Source organism: Hipposideros armiger, unplaced genomic scaffold (genome assembly GCF_001890085.2).
Source record: "Hipposideros armiger isolate ML-2016 unplaced genomic scaffold, ASM189008v1 scaffold_9, whole genome shotgun sequence".
In the NCBI taxonomy this organism is placed as follows: domain Eukaryota; kingdom Metazoa; phylum Chordata; class Mammalia; order Chiroptera; family Hipposideridae; genus Hipposideros; species Hipposideros armiger.
The window spans coordinates 5,125,523-5,134,124 of NW_017731359.1; the positions used below are offsets into that span (position 1 = coordinate 5,125,523).

The 8,602-nt window shown below is 45.2% G+C and overlaps 1 protein-coding gene across 7 annotated transcripts in view; it reads right to left on the reverse strand.

Moving 5' to 3' along the window:
• The window catches only part of CTCF (CCCTC-binding factor), a 47,792-nt gene extending 40,024 nt beyond the window's left edge, over positions 1 to 7,768 (reverse strand). The window contains exons 1-3 of one of the 7 annotated variants that reach the window (XM_019655730.1): positions 7,456 to 7,696; positions 2,887 to 3,001; positions 1,509 to 1,621 (exon numbers count right to left, since the gene is read on the reverse strand). The gene's annotated coding sequence lies outside the window, so the exon portion shown is untranslated. Of the gene's footprint in view, positions 1 to 1,508; positions 1,622 to 2,886; positions 3,002 to 3,119; positions 3,163 to 6,281; positions 6,362 to 7,455 lie in introns of those variants that run through there. The other 6 variants (XM_019655680.1, XM_019655714.1, XM_019655698.1 and 3 more) reach the window with 6 other exon arrangements.
• Positions 7,769 to 8,602: the final 834 nt, after the last annotated feature.

Consider the following 8,602-nt stretch of genomic DNA (forward strand, 5'->3'; position numbering starts at 1 on the left):
ACATGGGATGTGACCTTGTTTACTTATCTATTTCTCTACCGCCGAATAGATTTCTCTGATTAATCTAATTTCCTCTTCCATAAAGCCTCAATTTAGTTCACTTAACTTTTTTATTGTCTGGTGATCATCACTGTTCAGTTTAATGGCCAACTACTGCTAAAGTTAAAAGATTATCGCTTTACCTCTATATAGCACATTATAGTTACAGTTACAAATTTAAGCGCCATAAGCCTATATAACATGGTACATATGTACTTTTACAAATGAGGAAAAGGTACAAGGAAGTCACCCCTAATGGACTTGTCCAAAGCCATATAGCTATTATGAACAGCTCAGGTTTGATGCTCTTATAAAATTAAAATAAAATTTTATGCTTCTTTTGTATTTCCTGATACACCTGGATGAGAGTTTCTCCTCCAGAAAGCCTTTCCCAACATCTTTCATCAACTCCTGTAACTGACCATCCCTCCCTACATTCTGAACACACTTTTATCAGACTATCAACCACACTATTTACAGCTATCTTGCCCCATACTCTATTTAAGACCCTCAGTAAAAAGATCCTTTTCTCATTCATCTTTGAATCCCTAGTACTTAATGCAGTGCCTGGTACAAAGTAGAAAGGCAAGTGCTCAAAGTATGAAACAAGCATATTACAAGTGTTCAAGAAATGATGCAGACATTTAGAGAACATCTAAATATCTGGGCTGATCCAATTCACATCGTTTCAGAGAAAGTCACACTTCCGTATATCTAAAAGCAATCAGGTTCAAATAAACCTGTATTCAAAGAGCAGGCATTATCAATATAGAAAATGTTCTTCTTAAGTGCCACTTACATTAAGAGGAATACGTTAGTAACAATACTTAGTAATCGTAAAACACACGGAACAGTTAACAGGTGCTTTGAATAATTATCTTTACGAGTCACAAAGCCATAGCTTCAGATTTAGTCATTTTATTATGACTATTTAACAAATGGGGTATAACAAAAATCAGTATATGTTGTTAATTATACTTAAGCTAACATGACATTTATTTTCAAATTTGTTTTACAGAATTCATAGTTTTAAACCTGATTTTGCTCAGTGCTTCCTCTTTTCTTTTTACTTACTATTCTTTTATCATTGGAATGGTACTGACAATATTTCAGACTTGGTCCAGTCATTTAGAACTGTCTACCAATCTATGCAGGGCTCTTGCACACATCGGGCATGTGTAGGAACATGTGCAAGCAAACAAGCACTACTTAATACAATTTAACTAATATATTCCATAGTAGGGATACTACAGGGAACAAAACAAGGAGCTGGATGACAGAGCTGTTCTATAGCTCAAAAATAACTGCTTCTCAAATGTTTCCACTGTAGTAGCTATACAAAGAACAGTTTCCACTCCCAGGCACTCATGCCCCATTTTGTTGACGACCTGTGTAATCTTAGTCATACAGAGTGCATGCTCTCCTCCTAAAATATGAATTTGTTTTAATGCAAAAAAAAATTTACTTACCAGTTCAATTATTTAACTCACCGCCCCCTCAATGAGCACAATTGAAGCTCCAAGAAGATGGATCATGTTTATCTTGTGGCTTCAAGTACCCCGGAATCATATCACTTTGTACCCTAAGGGTGTTCATATCCCAGTTTAAGAAACAGGGATTAAACTAGCCATAACACTTAAAAGTGACCAACATGTTCCTACAAGCCCATTCCCTAAATTCTTAATGCTAATTTTCTCAATAGCTTTTCAAATCAGTATTGTGTCTCTTTTCAGCAGTTCATTAGTATGTACCCTATGTCAACACTTCTAAAAGAACCTGTAAGATACAAGTTATTTCTGGAACAACAGAAAACCAGCACAAAGACCCTGTCCTTCTCATCTACTGAAGTACCAAGATGCTCTTTTGGAAAACAGAAATTTGAAGAATTAGTAGAGCTTTCATTCCTGTTCCCTTCCTCATATTTGCTCCAGGCATAGCTTATGAGAAAAATCTTAGTAGTCACTTAGATGATTCATACATATAAGCTTATTTAATTTCAGCATTTGCAATTCCCACCTCTACACACTTTTTGTCATTACACAAGTACAATTAAACGATTTTCACATTTTCTAGGGGATAAGAAAGATGTGCTTTCTGGTAGCCTGAGAAGATAGAATTTTCATATCCAGAACCCTACTTTGTTTATGAGACCCCAAGGCCTAGTAGACCCTGACATTTATGAGAGGCCTATTTCAAGTTCCCTGTGATGTCCATTATTTTTTGTAGCAGAAATTGTAGTCTAAAGTAAATTTTAAGTGACCTTTTCAAATATACATACATATTTTTTAATTACTGATAATGACTGTAACTAACACTTTGACGTAAACATGGGTCATCATGATGCTAGGCTAACTCAATTAAGACAATTTTTATCCAAGACACTAGATTCCCTAAGAACTGGATTCCATCTGTTCCTCATCAAAATTACAAATTGCCACAGGCCACTGACTTTTTGAGGTCATTTGCCAAGGGTCAAAATATATGTTCCACAGGTTTCTATAGAAGGGCAACCACCATTTCCTGGGGGATTTTCTATGTACAGGCTCAGAATGGTACTTAATGCTTTTACTCACACTCTCAACTCTGAGAACAGCCTCTGTAATTGATGTCATTCTCTCACAAATGAGAACTGCAGGAGTATAAAGGTTAAGTAACTTGCTCAGTGACACCCAGCTAGTATATGAGTGCAAAGTATCAAACAGAGGACTCTGGCTATAAAGCCTGTAGACCCTCAATCACCCACCCTCCTGCATCTCCTATACCCAAGAATGATCCGGCAAATCCTCCAACCCCAAGAGGGTTTTATTACTCCTATTTTCAAGACCAAGAGATGGAAATAGTATTTACCTCTCCGTGGCTGCAGTCAGTTTGAGGAGGGAGAACAGAACCCAGCTCTCAAGCCCCCAGTCAGCAATCTGTCCACTAGCGCATCTTGTTCTTTGGCCCCAGGGCTGTGATCATTCTAAAATAGAAGCACAAGTCATTTTATGAACATTAAATACATACAAGTGCACACACAGTATGGAAAATAAACTGGGGGCAAGATTTAGATTGCTAAAACTGGGAAAGAAATAATATACCTGTTAATATGTCACCTTCCGAATTGAGCCATTCCATAAATGTCTATCAAGCCAATAATAAAACATTGTTATTTTTTTCAAACATTTGCTAAATGTCTAAAAAGGACTCTATAAAGGACTAAAGATTTGTGATTCTCAAAATAGCATCCCATTGGGGCCGGCCAAGTGGCATGTTGGTTAAGAGCTGGCTTGGGACACCAGCTCTGAGCAGCAGGGCCCGGTTCAGATCCCACATGAGGGCCAGTGATGCTGCGCCCTCTACAGCTAAGATGGTGAACAACAAACAGCTCTACCTGGAGCTGGGCTGCCGTGAGTCACCGGCACGGCATAGGCTGCAGTTGGGCTGGCCGGCAGCTGGTGTGCGATTTCATGAGCTGCCGTGAGCAGCTGTCCAATGGCCAGCAAGTGACGGCCTTACCCGGGAAGAGTGCAATGATAACACCAACATGGGCTAGTGAAGCGACATCCTCCACAACTAGATTGAAGAACAAAAAGTACAGCAACTTGTCTGTTCCCCTCCCCCAATAAAATCTCTCTCTCTCTCTCTCTCTCTCTCTATATATATATATATATATGGCACCCCACTGCGATCTTGTAACCAATATAACACATGCATATACTCATACATTCAAACTACCAAAAAATTAAGTCTTATAGGTGCAGTATAAGAGTCCTTTAACAATTTATTTCCTTATCTTCAGCAAGTAGTGGTTTTACTGATTAAGTTAGTTACATCAAGACTAAAGATTATTTTTCAGTTTAATAAGGTATCTATGGGGGGAGCTTTCAGTGACCTTTGAAAATCATAGAAGCACAGCACTGAAATACTTTTTTTAGTCAAATAATGAAATAGTTTTTTGCAGTAAAAATACCGATTTTCTTCCTAAATTACAAATAAATGAACTGTCAAGCTTCAGGCAAGGGTAGAGTAGAATTCACCTCCAAAGGGGCAGGCAGGAGGGGGTGGGGTGCGATATCTCCCAAGTGAAATGGAAGAGCTAAATTTGAAGTAAGTTTCCAAAGAATTTGGCATATGAGGTATAACTAAGAGAAAAACCCATCTCATAATTAACTAAAGCCCACAAAACTAAGCTGATATAATACTTTTCTAGATGAAGCTGAAGAAAAGTCTTCTCTGTGAAGAGGCAATTTATAACAACTTAGGCGACTGGTGTAGTTAGTCCAAAAAACACTTTTGTATTGGAGTCTATACATACTGTCACTAGCATGCCTCATAGGGAATGAGATTTTATAACCCTGAAAATTCTAAGGTTAACTAAAAATGAGGATCAGGAGTAGAAAAAATTCACTATTCCTGGGGTATATGACAGCAGTCTACATGCAATGCCACATCTTTGCACTCAAATACTAATCACTGAGAAAATACATAAAGATACTGCCAGGGAAGATCTGAAAATAACAACTAAAGAAAGTTTAGAAATGTCTAAAAAAAGAAATATGGTATGCCAAATCTACACATCTAATTGTGAACCATGGTCTTCAAAGTTATACATTATTTGCCATTACTGTTCTTTCTAAACCTGTATGCTCATTCTCAAAGTTCTAAATTATGACAAATTCTCATTGTTTGAAGAGGAACCTAATTTTTAGCAAAAGAGCTTGAGGTCATGTAGAACTAAGATAGTTAACTAGGTTTCTGGTTTAAAAAAATGAAATGGAGCCTAAGATGTGCAGTGAATTTAAGACCAGCAGCATCCCTGAAGCAAAATCCAGTTTCTAGAGGTGATTTTTCTGCCAGCAAGCGCTATAGTGCAAGGCCCTGTCACAGGACTCCTCCTCAAGGTCCTCATCAGCAACAGGTGGCCTCCACCACTCCCAAGGAACTCCCCAAGTCACCCAGAAGTCTTAGGTGGGTGCCTTCACTTTTAATTGTCCTTTAAAGCAAAATCCTAAAGATCTTAGAATTTGAATGTATCTGAAGGATAACTTTGATAGCTCCTAAATTTTCTTATGTTGGTTGAATGGATCCCTAAGATAACTTCTACAACTACTGTTAAATAAGCAGTATTTTCCTATGTGGACAAAATTCTGTTGCAATCTTCCTCATACTTCTGATTTAAGTAGTAAGTTCCTCAGGGTAACCTTATAGTCACAATTTACTCTCTCTGTAAATTTAGTTTTCCAATAAAAACAAAGTATGAATTCTGGCATGCAGGAAATCTCATAGGATAGCAACTCTGTGGACACGGTCTATATCATTAAAATGGAATAAATGATGTATAAGACCAAGAAGTTGATGACTGCATATGGCACAACTGAATTAAGTAGCAAAATATGGTCTGTGGAGCACAAAGCTAACCTGGGAAAACAAGCTTTACTCCTGGCTTAATCACAGACCTGCTGGATTTTAATTTTTAACCCCTGTGGAGCTTATTTTAATAAAACATGCCACCTGTCATCCACAATTTCAAAAGGAAAACTGAAAATTGCAAGAATGCAAAATATTACACAAATGGACTGATATGTTAGGACAATTAAGCGTGGTTCCATTCTCAAACCTGGCACTCCATCAAGCTACTGCATTTAGCTACTAAGTGCAATTTTATTGCAGAGGGGGAGAAGGAACATTTTGTAGGGTTCAAAAAAGGGATGTTGAAGACTCCTATGGAGGCTGATCACCACAAAATCCTACAGATTAAGATTACAACAGTGGACTGAACAATTTTGCTTAGCACCAGGCTGTTTTAATTTCCTTACAAACTTTTTTCCAAAAAAAAAAAAAAATCTTAAGACTTTCTTCTCTCCAAAGCAACCCGAGTTGTTACATCAAACTGCTGCACGACACTATATTAAGGTACTAGAATATTTGAGGAAAGAGCAAAAAGAGAAAACTGGCAATTCAACAGAAAGCTTTTTAATGATGCAAGAAGACTTAAGGACAAATTTAATATACATGCCCTGTTTAACTTCTTTTGCCGCCTATAGGATACATAGAATTTTAATTTTACTAGTCGATCTGAACTCAAAGCATCAAGACTTAAGTATGCGAATGTTTACTTAATGCTGAACGCGGCTACAGGAAGTCAGCTACTAAAGAGTAGTTAGTACATTAGGCGTAGATATTTATAAACCAACTGCAGCTAGTGACCCAAGATTCAATTACAACATCAACCCTCAGATTTCAGCGTATGGGCAAATTACCAGTGGAGTCAGGAATAAATTCATTCTGTCCTACTGGAGCTTTAGATCGGGTTGCAGAATCCGGAGAAGTGCCTTCGCCTAGCCCTAGAGCATCAGGTACTAAGTTAGAGTCAGGACATTTTAAAGCGCGAGGGAAATTCAAGGGTCGCCTGCCCAACTCAGCCAACCCATAATCCCGAATTCAGGAATCTGTCACGTCACTTGAGATCAGACTGAAATTAAGTTTTGATCCCTTTGAGATCTCTTAGCGCACAAAGTCAGGCTATCACTGCAAGGAGAGTGCGATTCTGGCTCCAGAAAAACTACTTGGTGTCGAACTCGTGTCTTTTCCGCCCATTGTGGGGGGCCGCAAAGGTCGGGTCCGGCAAAGCAGCCCCGGCGCGAGTTTGGGGGCACAGCGGGGCCCGGCGGGGGCGGCGAGCGCGCGTCCCCCCGCCCGCTCAGGCAGCGTCGAGGCGCGAGCAGCTCAGCCAGCCTTGCAGAGGGAGCTCTCGGCAGCTCTGGGGTCCCTCTGCTCGCAGCCGCAGCAGCGCCGCCTGCGCCACTCGGTGGAGACGGAGACCAGCGGCGGCGACGCGTGGACTGGGAGCGACCACCGAGTAGCCGAGAAAGCTCCCAGGGCGGCCAGGTAGGTTCCGGGGACCGGGCAGGCTGGAGGATGGGCAGCCCGAGAGGCGTTGGCCAGGGCCAGACACCCATACTGCACGGAGGCCCAGTTGCGCGCGCGGCGGCAGAGGGTCGGGACTCTTGAGCGAAGCGGGTGCGGAAGCCGAGCCGCGGAGATTGCCTCTCGGCTGAGGCCACTCGCCTCGGGAGGGGTGGAGGGCAGAGGGCGGGCCGTGGTAGGGTGATCAGTCGGGCCAAGAGCCGGCCTCGAGGGCAGAGACAAAGGAAGGAAAATGGAGTCGCCAGCGCACGGGCCTCTGTCGCCGCCGGAGGCCTAGCGCGCCGCCAAGAGGGAGGCCTAGCGGGCGGGTGTGTGTTGGGGGGGCCGGCCGGGCCCTGGCGGGGACGGGCAATGGCGGCGGCCGCGCCGCAGCAGGGACGGTAGAGGGAGACAAACACCCCCCGGCGGCGGCGCTGGCGCCGGGCTGCAGCCAGCGCCGACCGGAGCGGCCCCATCGTGACACCTAGAGGCGGCCCGCGAAACCTCCTCCACCCGGGGCCCCCTTACCTCCGCGCCACACCCCCCGCAGCGCCCGCTCCGCCGCCGCTCCGCCGCTCCGGCCACCCGGCGTCCCCGGCCAGCTCCGCGCACCCGCACCGGCTACCGCCGCCGCCGCTGCCGCCAAAGAAGCAGCTCCGCGCACGGTTTAATCGCTCCACAGGCTCGGACACAAAATGGCGGCGGCGCGGTGCAGTGCGCCTGCGTCGGCGCTGCCGGGGCCGCGGGTGCTGATAAGGGAAGGGACGGGTGGGGGGGCTGGCCGGGCGAAGAGTGGAGGGCGGGGGAGGAAAGGTGAAGGGAGGGGTTGGCGCAGGGCAGCATGGGAGGCGGCCCCGGGCGCCAACTTTCAAAAGCGGGCGCGATGGCGTCACGGGACGCGCCACGAGTCGCGTCACGCCGCACGCGCCCTCCCGCGCTCTCGCCCGGTCGCGCGTGGGCTCTGCGGGCGCCGAGATGTCCGGGCTCCCGCTGGGTGGGGCTTCCTGGGCGGTGGCCCCAGCCTTTGGGCGGTGCAGGATCCCGGCCTACTTAACCTGGTTCATTAGTCGCAGTCTCTCGCCCTGAATCCGTAAAAGGGGTGGAGGATGTTTGGAGGAAGTCGGAGAGGGGCTAGGTGGTGGGGCTGAAGCCGTTCTTGGGCCAGGCCCCGCCCCAGTCTCCACCCTAGCTTGGCCCGCCCCGCCCTCCGAGCTCCGCACCGTAGCGCGCCACGGAGTAAGGCTCGTCGGGTCCCCTCGCATTCTCATCCCAGAAACAATCCAGCGCCTGCGGGCGATAGTGAGAAGAGTTGTCTTTGCCCATCGGCTTTTGGGGATCTCTCTGCCCTAGAGAAGGGCTTCCTTTTGGTGTGTGCAGGCCCCAGGACGGAATGGCCGGCGGAAGACCAGACTAGATGCTTTTATACGACTTTAGCAGTCGTCTTTCGCCGAAAGAACTTTCCGTATTCGGTGCGGTGTAATTCTGTATTTTAGAAGGTTCGTTTCTTGTCTGCCTGAGAGCTGTTAAATTTTTTGTGGGCGGAGTCTTTCAGCCTCTCACAGTGCGGTTTCCCTTCCCTGTGCGGTCGCCCCTCCCCCTCCCCAGGATGCACCTGCGGACTCAACCCAACCAGCGATAAAGTTGACCAAGATCTTACTGGATATTCTGGTGGCTC